This window comes from Seriola dumerili, unplaced genomic scaffold (genome assembly GCF_002260705.1).
Source record: "Seriola dumerili isolate Sdu_G_001 unplaced genomic scaffold, Sdu_1.0 BDQW01000129.1, whole genome shotgun sequence".
Classification (NCBI taxonomy): Eukaryota; Metazoa; Chordata; class Actinopteri; order Carangiformes; family Carangidae; genus Seriola; species Seriola dumerili.
Genome location: NW_019174384.1, coordinates 734,306 through 751,643, shown reverse-complemented (window position 1 = coordinate 751,643; position 17,338 = coordinate 734,306). Strand labels below are relative to the sequence as shown.

At 40.9% G+C, this 17,338-nt stretch overlaps 1 protein-coding gene across 1 annotated transcript in view; it reads right to left on the bottom strand.

Annotated features, from left to right (window-relative positions):
- The window catches only part of ralyl (RALY RNA binding protein like), an 86,424-nt gene extending 76,662 nt beyond the window's left edge, over window positions 1-9,762 (bottom strand). Inside the window, exon 1 of the mRNA XM_022748783.1 lies at window positions 9,570-9,762. The gene's annotated coding sequence lies outside the window, so the exon portion shown is untranslated. The remainder of the gene's footprint in view (window positions 1-9,569) is intronic.
- Window positions 9,763-17,338: the final 7,576 nt, after the last annotated feature.

Here is a 17,338-nt window from a genome sequence, read left to right as displayed (position 1 = left end):
TGTGATACAGTTTGAATTGTTTCACTGGATTTCTTGGAAAAATATTTGACCTGAAATTGATTTAAATTACTCAAAAGTTTTAAGTGGAATTAGGAATGAGGTGAACAAAACAGTCCAGTAAGTATTTCCCCCTCTGGTGGGAGCAACATGTTCTGAGTGGAATAGTTCAACATTTTGGAAAAACAGACGAGAAGATTGATACCGCTCTCATATCTGTCTGTTTATTACAAGGCTACAGCCGCTTAGCTTAGCTTCTCTTAGCATAAAGTCCCACACTTAGACTTCAATAAAACCAAATATTGTTGTTTTTATATGTCAGATTTAGTGCTTTACAGGTAGGTGGAGCTCATTACCTACATGAATAGAGCCAGGCTACCTGTTTTCAGTCTTTATGCTAAGCGAAGCTAAGCTAACCAGGATAATTAAGCTTTTCATCCAACTCTTGTCATCTCTTGCTCCTGGCCCCTCTGGGCTTTCTGAGGCCCAGGGCTCACAATGTGGCAATTAGTTTGATTCATTCATTAAGTTTCATTAATGGAAACTCTAGTTTCAACACTAGTTTTAGTTCATATTATGCTGCTTATACGACGCAGCAATAAGTAAGCTAAACGAGGGGGGGGGGGGGGGTTGTTTGAATGGGGAACCTGGGCCCCACTAGTGGTTTTGTCCGGCCCTGCCAATGAAGGAAAGCTTCAGAAGTCAGAGACAAAAAAAATGATGTTACACAAAATGACAGATCCATTGTCAAGATTCTTCCAAGCTTTGATTTTTTTCAAATGTGAATTATTGTTTTGGATCGTTTTCACTTCTTTAGGCATCTAACTTCGATTCAAGTGAAACCACATCTTTAGTTCTTTGCTGTTTTTTGACCTGGTTACAACTCGCGCTTTAAGATCTGGAACCACTGGTTTATTTAAAGCTTGTTTTTCTGAAATATCCTGCTCCAAACTGTGTGGAAGCTGAAAGTTTAAAAACTGTAAACACCAACAACAAAATGTCACCAACATGAGTAATAAACAGAATCCAGTGAAAAACATTACCATTAACAGGCAGGGGAATTAATAACTAAGTCAAATCGATATCTTCCAATAAAACAAGACCAGGATATTTGAGGACGACAGGTGCTTCATAATAAATGAATTTTAGATTTTCAATGAACAAGGCAAAAATCCAAACCACGTCTCTGCCCAAGTGATGAGTGTGGGATCATGATGTTTATTAGAGAGAGTGAATGGAAACAGAAATAAAAGATGGACGAGCCCCCAGGATCTGCAAGAGCACACGGCAAAGAGCTCCTTGATTTCCTCTGATGTCAAAACCTGGAGGAAAATCAATAAGAAGAATGAAGCCTTATTTACACACGCCACCTGATAGACTGTGGCTCGCTGCACGATGTCAACAAGCTATTAATGTTTCAGGAGACGATGCTTTTTGAGGCTAAGTGGGGAATTAAACGATGGGAGTTCTATTTTTACCCATAAGCACACTGGCGAGCAGGGCGGCATTTTAGCGGGACAGATGTTTTTGTCTTTTTTTTTTTTTTTTTTTTGTTAACTCCAATTTCGCCCAGAGAGCTCCTGTAGCCTAAGTGTAATCAGACAGACATTTGCAATTCTTAATCTCAACCTGGCAATCCGGTTCAGAAGACGTGCACACACACACACACACACACACACACACACACACACACACAATGGGGATTATCCCATATGGGCTGGGCTCACTTTATGTCACATATGGATAAACCAAGAGCTGAGATGGTAATAAAGTGTAATAAGGAAAGAAGATGATAAATGTCTGCATTGTTTTCTGCTTGATTCTGCAGAATCAAAAACAACCACAAAGGCCAGAAAATATTTAAATAACTCCACGAAAATCTCCAAATGAAAAGCCCCCCAGTCTGCCCATATGCTGCAGTCAGTTAAGGATTCCCTGTCAGGCTCAATCAAAGTTTGAATGTGGAGCGGAATACATTTTCGCCATCACCGCCAGTCCCTCGCTACCCCTGAGTGAACCGTTTGTTGAGAGAAACATAAAAGGTTTGCTCGGTGGACATGTTTTTGCCCTCGGGGGTACACAAACTCAATAGCTAGCTAGCTAGCTAGCCGTCTCTACTTGAGTGCACCTGCGCTTTCCTAGTGGCAGACACTGAAAATTGAGGTCATGAACCTCGTGAGTATGTGAGTCAAGATGCCTCTGTGTTGAAATCTCTCTTTTTTTTTTCTCGCTCTCAGGTTACATCTCCTTGAAATATCCATTCAGGTTATTTCTACATATATAGATATAGGCTCTATACCTTATTACTGACTACACAAATTACACATTAAGTGAATTTGCAGCCCCTTTTCTTTTTTTTTTTTTGCACAATTCAGTCATCTCATATATCCGATTCTCTTTGTGCACATCTTCTTTTTTGTGTAGTAAACATCACTGTGTGCGCTGACATGATGTGACTCTGTTTAAGTTCTTAAACCCCTCCGACTCCCGTCTTGAACTGTCTTGTGAACATGGACAGACTATGAGACAAACGGGCCCCTGGGCACAGACGTACAAAAGCCCCCCCCCCCCCCCCCCCCCCCCCCCCCCCGCCCCCCCCCCCCCCCCCACCCCACCCCCCCCCCCCCCACGGCTCCTACATGAGATGAAGGAACTCAGACTAAAACAGACACAAAGCAACAAATGATGCACAATGAAAGAGAAACAAAAGTTCAGTCTCTTTGTAGTCGGTTTGTGTGTCTTTATAGTCGTTTGATTGACTTTCCAGCAACAAACATTCACACTCACTTCAAACAGAGGCTCTGGCCCCGGGGCCCTCTGACCTCTTGGGGTAGGCCCCGTGCATTATAATCCTTCCACGCCTTTTGAAAAGCGACTTTATGCAACCGTCGTCAAAACAATAGCCGGGGTGTCAATAAACTTGCAAATGCAGCCGTGGCTATACGGCAGGTACAGCACAGTATATCATGTCTGCTGAGACTGTGTCAGTGCATCCAAACGGGTCACGAGCAGGTGAGAGACAGCTGAGGACAGCAGGACGACAGCGAGAACAGCTGATCCCTGCAGAACCGGCTTGGAGCTGACCCAGATGAGGACGCTCCACTGTAATCGGGTTCCCTGAGGTAATCTAGGCAGGACATTATCTGCTTCGCTGCTTCTCTGCAGCATCTGGAGGGCTCCGCCACCTGCTCTGGAAGGCCTCACGCCGCTCCTCTGCCTCTTTTTATTTCAGGTTTGTTCGGAGCTTCTCCTCTCCTGGACTGAGCGAAACATCACGCAGCCGCTCAGACGCATCGGATGTGCGCCTGAGGAAGCGCGGCTCAGGTCCTCGTCGTGAATTAGGCACACTGAGAGTCACATGCACTAATTGCCACGAGGAATTATCTAGCAGCAAACAAAAATCATCTCCCCAATTAGATGTTTCCCATGCATGCTGTTCCTACACTTATTATCTTCATGCCCTGGTCATTTCTAAATTGCCAGTTGTGCTCTCTTTTGCATCTTAATGTTAAATTAATTAAACGTGCCTTATAAGTTGCCTTTAGCAACTAAGAATCTTTTAAGTCTTTTTCTCTTATTCCAAGTGCAATCGGAATTTAAAACTCTCCAAATTGACCTGTAAGACCTGCCTCATGTTATGTTTTATATTCTGTATTAATTATCTTTTTGTGGAGTTTTCTACAGTGCCCTTCAACAGTGCTTTGCTGCTATTATTTGCTCTACTACATGGTCTATATTTGGGGCATATTTCATATTTCAGTGAGGTGAATACAGTTTCTCTCCGTGCTGGGAAAAGAAAAGTTATGTTCCTTTCTGAATAGTTGATCATTTTGCTTTTTCACATGGCTTCATTCAAGTTCTGCTTAATGCTGAATGACTCGTGCGATGATGAAGAAGCAAGTTACTGGTATTGAAAAAGAGATTGCACGCTCTTGCCATTTCCTCCAGGCCTTTTAAAGCATTTTCATATATTAATCTGATGCTACCAGGTATCAGGCAACTACAGTGATGATTTCTTATCACTAGGATTAAAATAAAATGCACACACACGTCAGAAATGAAAGAGAATCTGACTTGTGAATCTGCCTTTGAAGGTCAAAAAACTATACAAGCGTGATTTGTTTCTTTCTCCTGCTCTTTCTCTAGCTATTTTTCTATGCATGTATGTGTGACTTTGTGCATGTGTTTGTATTATATTGGTAATGTTTTATGGAACGAAACTGTTGCATTCTGCTGAAACATTTCAGCCACATTTCCATAATTCTATATATATGTATACCAGAGCGGAGACTTTCCATTATTTTCAGAGAAGACAGACACGAGCTGAAAACTAAAGTCATCTGTAGCGCGGTCATCTTCCTGCCTGAGGGTTAAACTAATGATGGCGCTCTGCGGGCGGATGGAAAAACATGGATTAATATGCCAAAAATTTAAGTGTGATGAAACAAGCTTGTGTCCCCACAATGAGACTCACCATTTTCTAAAATTACAGTTTAATAACAGGAGGTTGGAGGAGGAGGAGGAGGAGGAGGAGGAGAGGGAGGAAGGGGGGTGGGGGGTGGGATGCTGCTGCAGAGAACTCCATTGTGTGAATTTTGATTTATCCCTGTCTAGAAAAACAACACGTTTGTGTATCAGCAGCAGCAAAGCTGGATCTATATGTAATCTTAAAAAAAAAAAAAGAGAAAAAAACTAATTTTGAATGTTTTGATCCTGCACGACGCAGCGGCTGGATGTAATTTGATGAACAGTGCGATTAGAAAATTGGACTGAATATGTTAAGTCGACCTGAAACAGATGTAGCCTGGAAGCTATCAGGTTGGCTGGATCGATATCTGCACGCCGAGCTGACAAAGTGGTGAAGCAACATAAACTCCACTACTTTCTTCCTTTTAGTAAACAGCTCAGAGAAGATCACAGCGGAGTGACATGTGGAACATCTGAGATCCATCTTTTCTCCCTGGGCTTGGGTTACTCCTTATCACGCAGCATGAACCTTATTTCCCTCTAAAAATAGAAAAAAGTAATTCCTCTGAGTTTCTTTGCTCCCAATAAGGAAAAATAAAATGGAAGTGATTACTGCTTAATTGGTCATTTTTAGACTGCACTGATACTGCTGTGAGTTTCTCCTTTACACAAACACATGAATACACACTTAACTCTACGCCTCTGTCTTCTGTATTTACTCAAAGGTCAGATAAAAGAATATTAATTTACTCTACAATGCCTTCATTAGCATGTTGTCAAGTTACAAAGGAGTCAGACCAAAAGTTAATGAAATACAACTAAAGCACAACTTTAATACGAAAATCTAAAAATACACCGAGGTCTCAGCACGTCAGCGCTGAAGGCTCATTTAAGTGATGCACTATAACTCAAATGGTTCCCATAATAGACACTGGAAAGTCACTCAGCCTGACCCTGTTCTTCAGATATGGGTTTAATTGCCCAGAATATGAAGTGAGAGATCCCCTCACTTATCAAATTAACAGCTCAGAAAGGGACACTAAAGTACTTAAACACTTGTTTCCGTGGAATGAGTCGTGCCAAAGGTAAGCTGTTTATCTGTTAAAGGCCTGGGGGGGGGGGGGGGGGGGGGGGGGGGGGGGGGGGTAGAGAGAGAGAGAAGAGAATATCTCATTGAGGAAGTGAAACATGATGTAAATGCCACTTTTAGTTTGGTGCTACAGGTCAATTCGATAGGATGCGCAAGAGCGTCAGACTGGAAACAGGCAGATGAAAGAAGCTCTGAGCTGACATTTTAGTTGACTTTATTTCTGTGCACTTAGAGAAATTAAGCTTTAGGAGCAACACGGAGACACACACCCACACAAACACACCCACACCCACCCACACACACACACACACACACATATGTATTAGTGATTTTAAGTAGTTATGATGTAGCATTTTTCTTTTGTCGAAGAATCTTTTCATTGTGTTCCAACTAAAAATCTTTCGCCCTTGGTTTAGAGTTATATATGAGGACTGGACTGCATGAGTCTGTGGTTTACAAGTGAAGCCACAGTGGAGTATGAATGAGACCTTCACTCTTAAGTCTGGAAAAAAAAAAAAAAGAAGCTTAATACGAGAGAAAACTGTAGATGGACTTTGCAGCTACCAGATCGTCAGTTGATATGAGGTCATGAAAAGGCATTTTACACTGAAACTTTCAGCTAAGTGTCTACGTTTATGGAATAAAAGGCCCATGAACCCAGTAAAACTCCATTATTGCTTCTTATATAACTTCTAACGTCTTTCAGACTGGACCGAGGTGTGAGTCCTTCTGATGGAAACGTATGCGGCGTATCTGCATTGAGACTAAACAAACCAGACTGAGGAGAAGCTTGTTAAAGATGCAACAGAGGATGCGTCTGCGCTTCCTGCGTGTGTCTATGGAAGTTACTGCGTTCAGAGTATGTGGCGCTGAAAAACAACATCCCGGGACGATTACACAGAACATGTGTGTAAAAGATGCGGCGCACGGCGTATTAGTAATGTTTCCGTTTGTCCGGCTCAGTCATGCTGAAACCTGAAGTGTTGTTTCGGTGCCGTGGATACAAATTCCAATCAAAGCACCAATAGTGTAAACACAGTAACACATACATTCAGACAAGCGTGCATGCAGACGCACACGTCTCCTAGTGGATAAACCTCGTGATGTTTTATTCATGGCAGCCGAGGTATAGCCACACGTGAGCTATCATATTTCTCCATAAGTGTCCTGTGCAGCTCTGGCTTGGCCCAGATAACAGAAAAAAAAAAAAAATCTGCCTGGAGGGGAGACACAACACCGCAGGACGTAATAGAAGCTATCATAATGCTCAGCAGGAGAGGCGTCCAGGAGCTCACACTGTGGCGGCGTGGCAGAAACACCTCCTCTCAACGAGGGGCGTGCAGCCACGGCGCTGTGTTGTGGTGCAGCGCTTTGAGGCTTGAAAGGCAAGATTTGATTCAAGTCTGTTTTTAATTGAATTGACTTGAGTTTGCGGCGCTGAAATGTTACCAGCGGATTACTATTTACACAGCTAAAAACTTATTGTAAAAGCCTGAGTTTGATTGACTTGAGCAAATGTTTGTACTTCAGTCTGCAGAGCTGAACAGGAGAGAGGAAGTAGCTGAAATCATCATCAGAGACTCTGAGCTGCTGTGGCCTGAGGCTGGAAATACAGACCTTCAAAAACTAGTAACTTGGTTCATGACTTAATCAAGTTATTGGATTGAATAGTTGCACCCCTCCTCTCGATAACTTACGCACCAGTGCTTGAACCTGGTTAACCATTCTCTATGGGACTGTTGATACAACCAAAGACTGACTGTAAACACTGGAAGAGATTCCTTCCTGATTGAACTCCACACGTTGTTTCTAAATCGTCTTACAGCTTAAAAACCCATTCAAACGTCCCCTGTGGCTCTTTTTTTTATTATTTTTTATCGACATCCCCTTTATGACCTGCATAGATTAACCAGGAGACAGGGGGATCAATACATGATAACAGCTTTCCAATACATGATGGAATGTATTACCGCAATTACGCTAATCAGTTTGCCTTCTATTAAGACTGTAAGTTTGCCTACCTACTTCTGCATTCAATATTTATCAATATTCCATTTCACCACGTTAAACTGTACTGACTCTGATCTTCCATGGCAGCCTGTTTAATGACACGGGGGCTCAACAGTCTATACTCAGACTTAATGGTCCGGTCTCGTATATTTTATAGGCCTACAGTATTCTTCTGACAAAACCTGTGTTCTGTCAAGCTGAACACATATGGAACCAAATGGAGCAAACTGACGAGATCTGACGCACAAGCTTGTCACAATGTAAAAGGCCAAAGTTAAAGCAGGAACTGATGCAGATGAGTCAGTCTGGAATAAGTCAAATCAGGTTTGTGGATTTCTGCTGAGCACCAGTACTTTGAAGACTAAATTTAGAGAAGGTTTCGTTGGCAGACAACAACGTTAAAGTGGCTCAAAAAACTACTCCAAACAGCAGTATTGTAGCCTAGAAAACACATGAAAAAAAATAGTTCCAGTAACTGGTTGCAAGCCATGCCCTTTTCTAAGACTGCATGTTATCTATTTGTTTGCATATCCTGCAGCACACCAATAATCTGAAGTTAAACCTGCCTCTTGAAGGATTAATTCAGCCTAAGCCCCTTTTTTTGAGCCCTGTCATTAGCTCTATTCATTTCCTGCAAAATCAGATTTGACAAATCCAAGAGTATTTATGAATCCAGGCCCACTAAAGCCGATTTCAGCAATGAGGAGGGCACTTAAGTTTGGCAAGATGCTTTGCCCCGTGATGCACAGTAGTAGGCTACTGTAGTGCAAACTGTGGTCACCCTAATTATTTCCCCCCAACTTGTAGTTTAAAAGAAACACTGGCTGCAGCAGAGCAAATTGTTATTCCTGCCCATCCATGTGGATGTATGGATGGAGTTTGGATACTTTATCTGTGGGAGATCATTAGAGTGCATCCATTCCCAGGGACCTGAATGTAGCTACTTACATTATTCCTCAGCTGCGACGGCGTGGAGATTGTTGAACTCAACACAAAGGAAACATTGTGATCAAACGACCTGCGTGTGATTTACCAACCTTTGTTCTTGAATTGTCGATCACGTTACTTGTTTTTTTTTCTTTTTTTTTTATATGGAGCATCACGCACAGATCGATCACATCAGGTAACCTTCAGATAACATTGATAAAGATTGCCTTCTCTAATGAGCACCTTACAAAATAACACGTCAGCCACAGGTGCATATTTCTGTCACCTTAGTCTTTATTGTAAATACAGAAACTCATATTATGTTATGTACCTGCAAGAGGGAAAATGTCTGTTCATCCTCGTTGATACAGAAAACAAAAACGCATTGAACTCCCCCAAGAATCAAAACTCCCCTCGTCCACCCAGCATCATCTAGTCAAAAAAAAAACCGATAACATCCAAAAATACTTGACACTGCCACCAGCAAAAGTATAATGAAATCGAAAAAAGAGAAACACAAAAACAACAAACCTGTGAGCTCAGCTGCAAGAAAAGTATCACGTTAAAACGTCATCGGGCTCTTTTAAAAATGACTCCTTTTTTTCTCTTATAAAGAAAAGAGGAACAAAGTAAAATCAAGGGTTTGATCGGTGAGATTCACCGAGACATCAAAATCACAAAACTCGAAGGCAACAAACAACACTGCAAAATGCAAACCAAAGCATAGCAACAGCAAAAGTCGACAGAAACAAAAAAAAATAAAAATGTTTCAAAACCACCAATAAATGTTTGAAAAATCTCAATACTGACAAAACCTGCTTGGTTTCGACCCTCGAAACAAAACTGCAAGCAAGTATAAAGGCTTTCTCAAGACCGATAACGCACCCGTTCACCCTCTTGGCACTCTCCATCAGAATAACTGCATGCTAAAAACTTGAAGCCTGGATGTGAAAAACGCTCAAAACCACCATGTCAATGCTCAATTCAAACACCAGCAAAAGGAGGAAAAATAAAAAAAGGGGGGCAATTAAAAAGACAAAAAATGCTTACAAAAAAAAGCCATTGGAAATGTACTCACCGAGCGGGAGTAAAATGTTGCAATAAAAATGTGATATGGCTCAAAATACAGTATGGCGGTGCAAGCCGAAATGCTGTGCCTTTTCTCTAGATCTCTGCCTCCAGTTCTGTCATGTGACTGATTCAGCCCCGACTTCCAGCAATAAGAGACCAGTGTTGAACAGCTGATGCTGAATGCTCTCCTAACGGCTTGGCTCTCTCCAAAAGTAAAAAGAGGTAGTCCTTATCATCCCACAGTTATGACTGAGCTGGTTGTGTGTTTTTCTTTGGCTTTTTTTTTTTTTCTGTTTTAAAGATGCAGAGCTCACTCGGTGTCAGCGTCACGCCGGGATCCAGACGTGCTTTCATTTCATTCAGGGGAAGCATTGGGCTTTTATACACTGCATGTGTCTGTTCTCAGGAGGAATCAAGGGACAGGAGGGTGGGTGATTACAGTGGGGTTGGTCAACGGGTAGCACATGGAAGAAAAAAAAAAAACTGCATCATCCTCGTAATAGCGCGAAATGTGGCACATTCAGGGCAGAACAAACAGCAGTATCATACCATTAACATCACGCCAGCTCTGTCCATGGTGCTGAAATCTGGCGAGTATGAACAAGCAAGCAGTAGTAACATACCCAGCCCAGCCCATCTCTGTCCATGGTGCTGAAGCAGAACGTGAGGACAAGCAAACAAAAGTAGCAAGAAAATCAAGAAGCCCTGTTCATGGTGCTGAAACTTACAACAAGTAATAGTATCAATAGCTGTGTCCCAGTTAACGAGACACACTGCTAATAACGCAGATCAGGTTTTGTCATTGTCCATCTTTAAATCACCCAAAAAAATCAGTATGCATAAAAAATAAAACAAAAATCTTTTAATAGGTTGTTGATAGACACTGTCTTCCCTTGATGCATTGCATAAACTAACATGGAGATGCAGACAGCTGGAAAAACCAAGATAAATTCTGCAAGGTGGTAAATGACATGTGTTGTCAGCACACACTGTATCACTTCCTGTTGGTATAAAAGAGTGAAGTGTGTTGATACAAAACAATAGTATCATACGCTTAACATCACGCAGCTCTACCCGTGGTGCTGAAGCAGAGGTCATGCAGAACATTGGGGGCGAACACTGGCTATGGTGCTGAAACTGTGCGAGAAAACAACAATTAAGGAGAAACAAAACAAAAAAATTGTAGCATGAATAGTACGAACATCACACTGCTTTGTCCATGGTGCTGAAAGTGTGGGCGTAAAGCATAACAAACAACATTTTCATAGGCTTGCATCCAAAATTGTTCACTTATCTACTATTCACGACTCTCTACTGCAGTATATAAAAGACTACATAGTCTGTCAGGTGGCAAATAAATAATGATTTAAAAAAAATTCATGAACACATAATGGTGTGGACAGAATATTGAATGGTGAGTGATTTGTTAGCACAGCTATAGTCTTAATGATGTGCACCTCTGTCCATGGTGCTAAAATGTGAAGGTAGCACGACCTAGAACAAACAACAGTATCAAACTGCAACTCAGTGCTGTGCCTGAGCGCCTCCTGTGTAGACACAGAGTTCAACTCTGTCCACGGACTCCAAACCAAAATAATATGTTGCATTTTTTTAGAACAAACAAACAACTGTAACGCACTGCTAATATTGTCCAGCTCTGTCCATGGTGCTGAAACTGGGTGCCACATCCCGATGACACATCATGCGTTTATACCTCATTCTTTTTATTTTTTTGTTCATTTCTTATGTCCAGAACCTGACTGAAGATGTGGTGGGTTTTACAGGTGAGTTTGGCTTCATCGCACCAACACGATTACCTGTAAAAACCCACTTCCTCTCACTCTCATTTGCTAAATAAATACACCTGAGAAATGTAGGTTATTGCTGATTGTGCCAGACAGGAAAGTAATAATGTGTTATTGATGCATTAGCATCTGACTGCAGTTGTCAGACAAAATTCAGTACAAGTTCATGTAACACACAGTGCTGGAGACAACTGTCACCATTCATTCATCATAACTGTAGTTGGTGCACTGTTTCCACCTTAAGCACTGTCTAATTTAATTTACTTTTCAGATCACATCCGAGCCTTTGGGAAGCACAATGTAAAAATGCTTTACAGTCTCTGAAGGATACAATGGGTGTCCAGGAACAGTGATCAAACTTTCCTTGAAGCAAAATCTAGCACCTTTATCACTGCGTGTATTTACCTCTTCTTTCATTTTGCCATCAGAGCCTGTTAAGCTGCTTTGGCAACATACTGTATCGCACAGTTTTCTCTATCTCGTTTGGTGTGATATGTCAACAGTGTCATAGCACATTGGTCTTTGTGCCTATAAACTTGACTTGACGGTTAGCGTGTTGCCGTGTTGGGCATGTCAGACCGTAATTATCGATGCCTGGGGGTGCTCATGACCTAACTCACTGTCAATGAGGTGATTCAGAATGCTGCAGAGGTCTGACTTGAGAATTGGCTCGTAAATAGATAGAGATAGGTTCCAACACGTGGGCAGAGCAGAGGTGATGAAGACAATGATGCAATTAGGCTGCAGCCAGCATAATTCCACATAATCCAATACCACACTCTATAATTGACTAATGCATGACATCGTAATTGACAAAGAGTCATTGGTTTACACTCAACCTTTCTCCCAGTTTAATGCTACAGAACTTTTAACGCATGCTGTGGAAGATATACTGGTGAATAAAGAATTTATGTCTCCCTCAACATGATTTATACATATGTGGCCGTAAACATGGGAGATGCTGTCATTTACACACTCAGGTTTCAGGTCCATGCTGCTTATCGGCCATGCTGGTGCATCAGAAAGACACTTGCAAGGTTAAGGGAATGCCCTTTATGAATAGGCTATCTGAAATAAGAAATATCAGTTGTACCAACCTTCTGACATGGTGTTGCTGATTAGCAGCCTGAGCACGGCAGAAGACACAACAGAGAGACACATTTTCCATTTGACTTTGTGCTATATCAGTGAATCTCAGTGTGTTTGCCATTGGTAGTTTTACAAATTAAATAAGATATGAAGCTAAACAGAATCATAATTCATTGCCTAGAATGAAATCCCCATTAGTATAGCACCGTGCAGGGACCACACATTGCCTTTGGCCATAAACAGCCAATCAGAGGCAGGGCTCAAAACATGTGGGCTTTTGGGTCTTTCCACACATCCAAAGTGTTTCCTCTCAAGGTGCATTAATCAATATTTGTTATTACATTATTTATAAGCTGTGTGCAGCATGCAGTAATGTGGAAAAGAGAGAAAGAGAGAGAATTATCATTTTTATAACGATTAGTCTGAGTAATTCAGCTACCTCTTGTGATACCAGGTGCTATAGGAAGAACCAATGTCCATGACCCTCAGCACTAAAATCTTAAGATGTCCGCTGTGAAGGGATGTGGTCATTTCAAAAAGAATATATTACATAATATAACAATGTCTTCTGCTTTTTGTGTGATATTTTGTGGTCAAGTGGATGAACTTTCTATAATGTATAGCCACAGAGTGCTCATTCCCAACACAGCTGAGGTCCATGTCAATGTGTGGTGGTAGTGCATGGGACCTTGTGGCAACACAAAAAAACCCTATGGACTGAATTAATTTCCTTTATTAAAGCAATGACAGGATTTGTATTTTTTAATTACCATTTTGACAAGGAGTCTGCAGAAATCATGCAGGATATTTTAATCAAAAATAAATGGAGTGTGCGCACATAACTGTAAGGGGATTTAATGCTCATTACAATAAATGGGTTACATTTACAAATCTAGAGCTTGAGGTGGAGGGATTATATCAAATAATTCAAAATGAAAATATACTTGAAAGCCTTTTTTCATGTGTTCTGTGTTTGCTAATATCAGCACTGTAATATGGGTTTAGTAAAATCATTGCAAAGAGTCTTTTTTTTTTGCACCATTATACATATTTTAAAGGGAAATGTGCTTGTGTGGGCTGGGTCAGTTAGAGAAATGTCAACCAATGCATTTTAAGGATCAGACTCAATTGAATGCATCTCCCATGTGTTTATATGGCACCTTCATTTTCCTTCCTCCCGTTGTCCCTGTCAATGGTTGCACTCTGTCCGAGCTGAGTGACCCACAGCGGCCTATTGGGACATAAGGCAGGCTTACTGACATAAATACCAGTCGCCCTGAAAAGAATCCTCATGTTTGAGGATCAGCCTCTGGTACCACAAAAGTCAAAAAATGAAGGTTTATATCTTTAATTAGGAGACAAATGGCTTTTTTCAAGGAGCTATATGTGAGTTTTGCTTTTGCAACATAGCCAACGTTAGCATTAACGGCTGTTTATTTACACTTCATTCCTTTACTCTCCAAGATGATGTCTAAAGAGGCGGAAAGCAACGCCAATGTAACCTCTTGTTTTGCTTCTGTTGCATCACTTCTCTGCGGCTGGTTTCTTGTCGGGAGAGGGTGGTGGTGGTGATAATTGTCGGCTGCCAAGAGCTTCAGCCATTGTTGTGTTTACAAGACAAGAGGTTAGAATACGCCCTCTGAGCAGCACTACTTCTTCATCCTCTCATGCTGGACCGAGGGCAAACTAGACGCTACAGTGACTCACTATCACCTCTTGAAATACAAAGTCGTAGCCGTTAAGAGACAGGACAGGCCGGGGCTAGCTGGTTAGCATGCTAACTTCATTAGATATGTCTAGATAGATAGATAGGGGGGGTTATATTTATAATATTTTTCTTACCTGCAATTATAACTATTACAATATATTTCCCATATTTATACTTGGAAGAATCTTGTGATATGATTTCAGACACCCCTAAAGTGGGCCGTACCATTTCCTAACTCTGACGTTAAGTCTTGTTTACTTTCCTTACTCGCGTCAGTGGCTCGCGCTGCGTCTCTGCCCCCGTGCGACTGCGATGGTAAATGTAAGTGACAGTAACAAACTATCCAGTTGGTTTAATACACTTTACTGTTTTACCCACACAGTTTCTCAATGAGACTGTGTGAAGTATCTACAGATGAACGCTCACGTTATCTTGTTTCTAACTTTTGCCGGAAGTTACAGTTTAGCTAACTAATGTTAGCTAGCTGATAGCGCCCATTCATTTCCAATGTTAGCTTGTCATTTCATTACCTATATCTAATGTTAGCAAACACTGGTGCTCAGTCACTAACAGTGAGACAGTGGGGATTAGGTGTTGTAGAGAAGTTTTGAGATGCGTTTATTATTTATATTAATAGTCTTTTGTGTGGCTGTGGTGCCTTAGTTAGTCTTTTACCTTTTGGGTATTAGGTTTTTAAGAAACACCCTCTTTGTATTCACTCAGGAAATCAGGAGTTTTATCTGGTTTGGTTATTGAACAATATTAAAATACATGTGTGGTGAAGGCTAAGTAATTGTATTAGCAGTGGTGGAAAGTAATTAGGTACATTTAAACTTTTTTGGCTTCTTACATCTTACAAAAAGCAGTGTTTAATTGGGTCATATTTCAGATGTCTGAGTTGTTAACAGTTACCAAATAGTGATTTTTCCCTCTAAACTTCTCACATGGTTTCATTTCTATAAATGTTGAAATTATCACACATCTCACCAAAAATCAAAGATTAGAGAACAAGTCAAAAAACTGAAAACAGATTTATGAACCAGAACTTAGTTTTTTCTTCTTTCGCCTCTGATTAATCATCTGATGACCCCTCAGATTTACCTGGTGACCCTGCAAAGAGTCTGTCCTCTCTTCTTTTTGTGGACATCAATGGAGCACCTTTGGAGATCTTTGACCCTACTCTGTCTGTGATGTCCTGGGTGAAAGCTGGTCATCGTTTGTCAACATCATGGGTGACGGGGAGGAAAGCCCAGGAGGGTCAACCCAAACCTCTGTGGTCAATTCTTTAAGGTAAGACTGATTTGATAGAATTTGCATTATACTGTTATATACTGTTTTAACTTTAAAATAGAAAAACATTAATTCATATTACGGGACATTTTCCATAGAATTTATATGTTTCTCACTTCTGCATTAATGGAAAAGGACTCACTCCATCTTGGGCATATTTGACTGAGTCCTATCTTTTCCATTCATGTTGGTATTGGGACCAGTACAGGACACTCTGTGGGATGTTGAATGAGATGATGTGGAGTGTTTAGAGTATTGTGGTCTATGTCTTTAATGTTAGTCAGGCACAGGCCTGGATGCGGATATGGACTGGACTGGATATGGTGTCAACACATCTGCCCAGCTCTTTGTTAGGTTGATGGTGTTTCTGGTTCTGCTACAGCATCATGTGGGTCTGTATTTGAGTGCAAATGATGGTCTGCTGTTGATGTTTGTGTGTGTTTGTCTGATGTTCTGGCAGTTTTACTTTTGAATACTTTGTTGGTGAGCCCTGACTAGAAAAAGTACATGCTTCATGGGCTGGTGTTATGGGTTTGATTCATCATCATCATCATCATCTACAGACTGTAGACTTTAAGTAAAACAAGCATGGTACTGTAAGGATTGTAAGACTTCAATCACTGAAGCACGCGCCTGCGCTGTACTGGGAAAAAAGTTGACCCCCCTGATTATCACTGTATAATTCGCACTCTGACCTAACGCACAATGAGACTGAGTTCTCCCTAAGCAATATAATATTTAATGGGATTGTCATTAGCATGCGGATATTACAAAGGACTTTGTCTACTCTATCAGAGGCAAAGTGAATTGAGAGCTGCATTATTCTTTATGGGACAGCATGTTCTTCTATCTTTGCTCTTCTGTCTAACCTTCAGCGGTGTCTTATGAGATTCACTGCCCATGATCTCACGATAAAAGCATCTCATTATAACAAGAGGATGTTCATATTAGAACAAGATACTGCGGTTTATTTATTAATTTTATGCTCGTGCTCTCAACATATTTTCTGTACATTTATAGCTTATTCTATGCAATAAAGTGAGATCTATAATAAAGCAGATGTTAAAACAAGTACAAGCTTTAAATTAGATAAACTGTCCTTCTGATTTTCAGGAGCCACTTTCATCAAAGTCACAAAGTGAGATGGATGTATCAGCATTTGGAGATATGAAACATAAGCTCTTAATTCATGATCCATAATCGTTTCCTCAAGACAGGTAAATAGAGGAATGCCTTTTATGTGGAACTTGGCAGTGGTAATATCAGCCTATATCATACTGATTAGTAAATGTCTCAGTGGATATATTTCCAGTTTAAGAGTGGTACTATACTCTGCAAGTGCAAGATCATTTTTATGTTACATGGAACCTGACATTTAGATGGTTATGATTCATTAAATACACCTGCTTTGTCTAACTCGCTCTGTTTTATGTATACTTTGGTCTTTGCTTTAAAGGATGAACATAGTTTAATATCAGACATATTTGTCAGGACTAAAACATATTGTTAAAAAAATGTCATCTTCAAAATGAAGTGGTTTGCTTTCTTGTCTCCTTTAGGTTTTTACTGATTTTACACATCAAAGTCTGTTTACAGGTCTTGGGGAATGCTACTGCATATGTGAATCCCTGGTGTGTGTGAAAATATGGGAATGGCAGCATATGTAGACAATAGTGTTAAAAACAGGGTTTTGTTTCACTCGATTTCACACATCAAAGTTAGTTCACAGGTCTTGGGGGAGAGGGAGACTTGCGGCTCCAGAGGTAGCCTGCTACTCCTCATTTTGAGGCGAGGTGGTCGACACTACGTTAGCTGACGCTAGCATGAAACACGCAAATCTCTGACCAAACTTTCTGTGGTTGAGTTGCATTGTGGGTAATATGA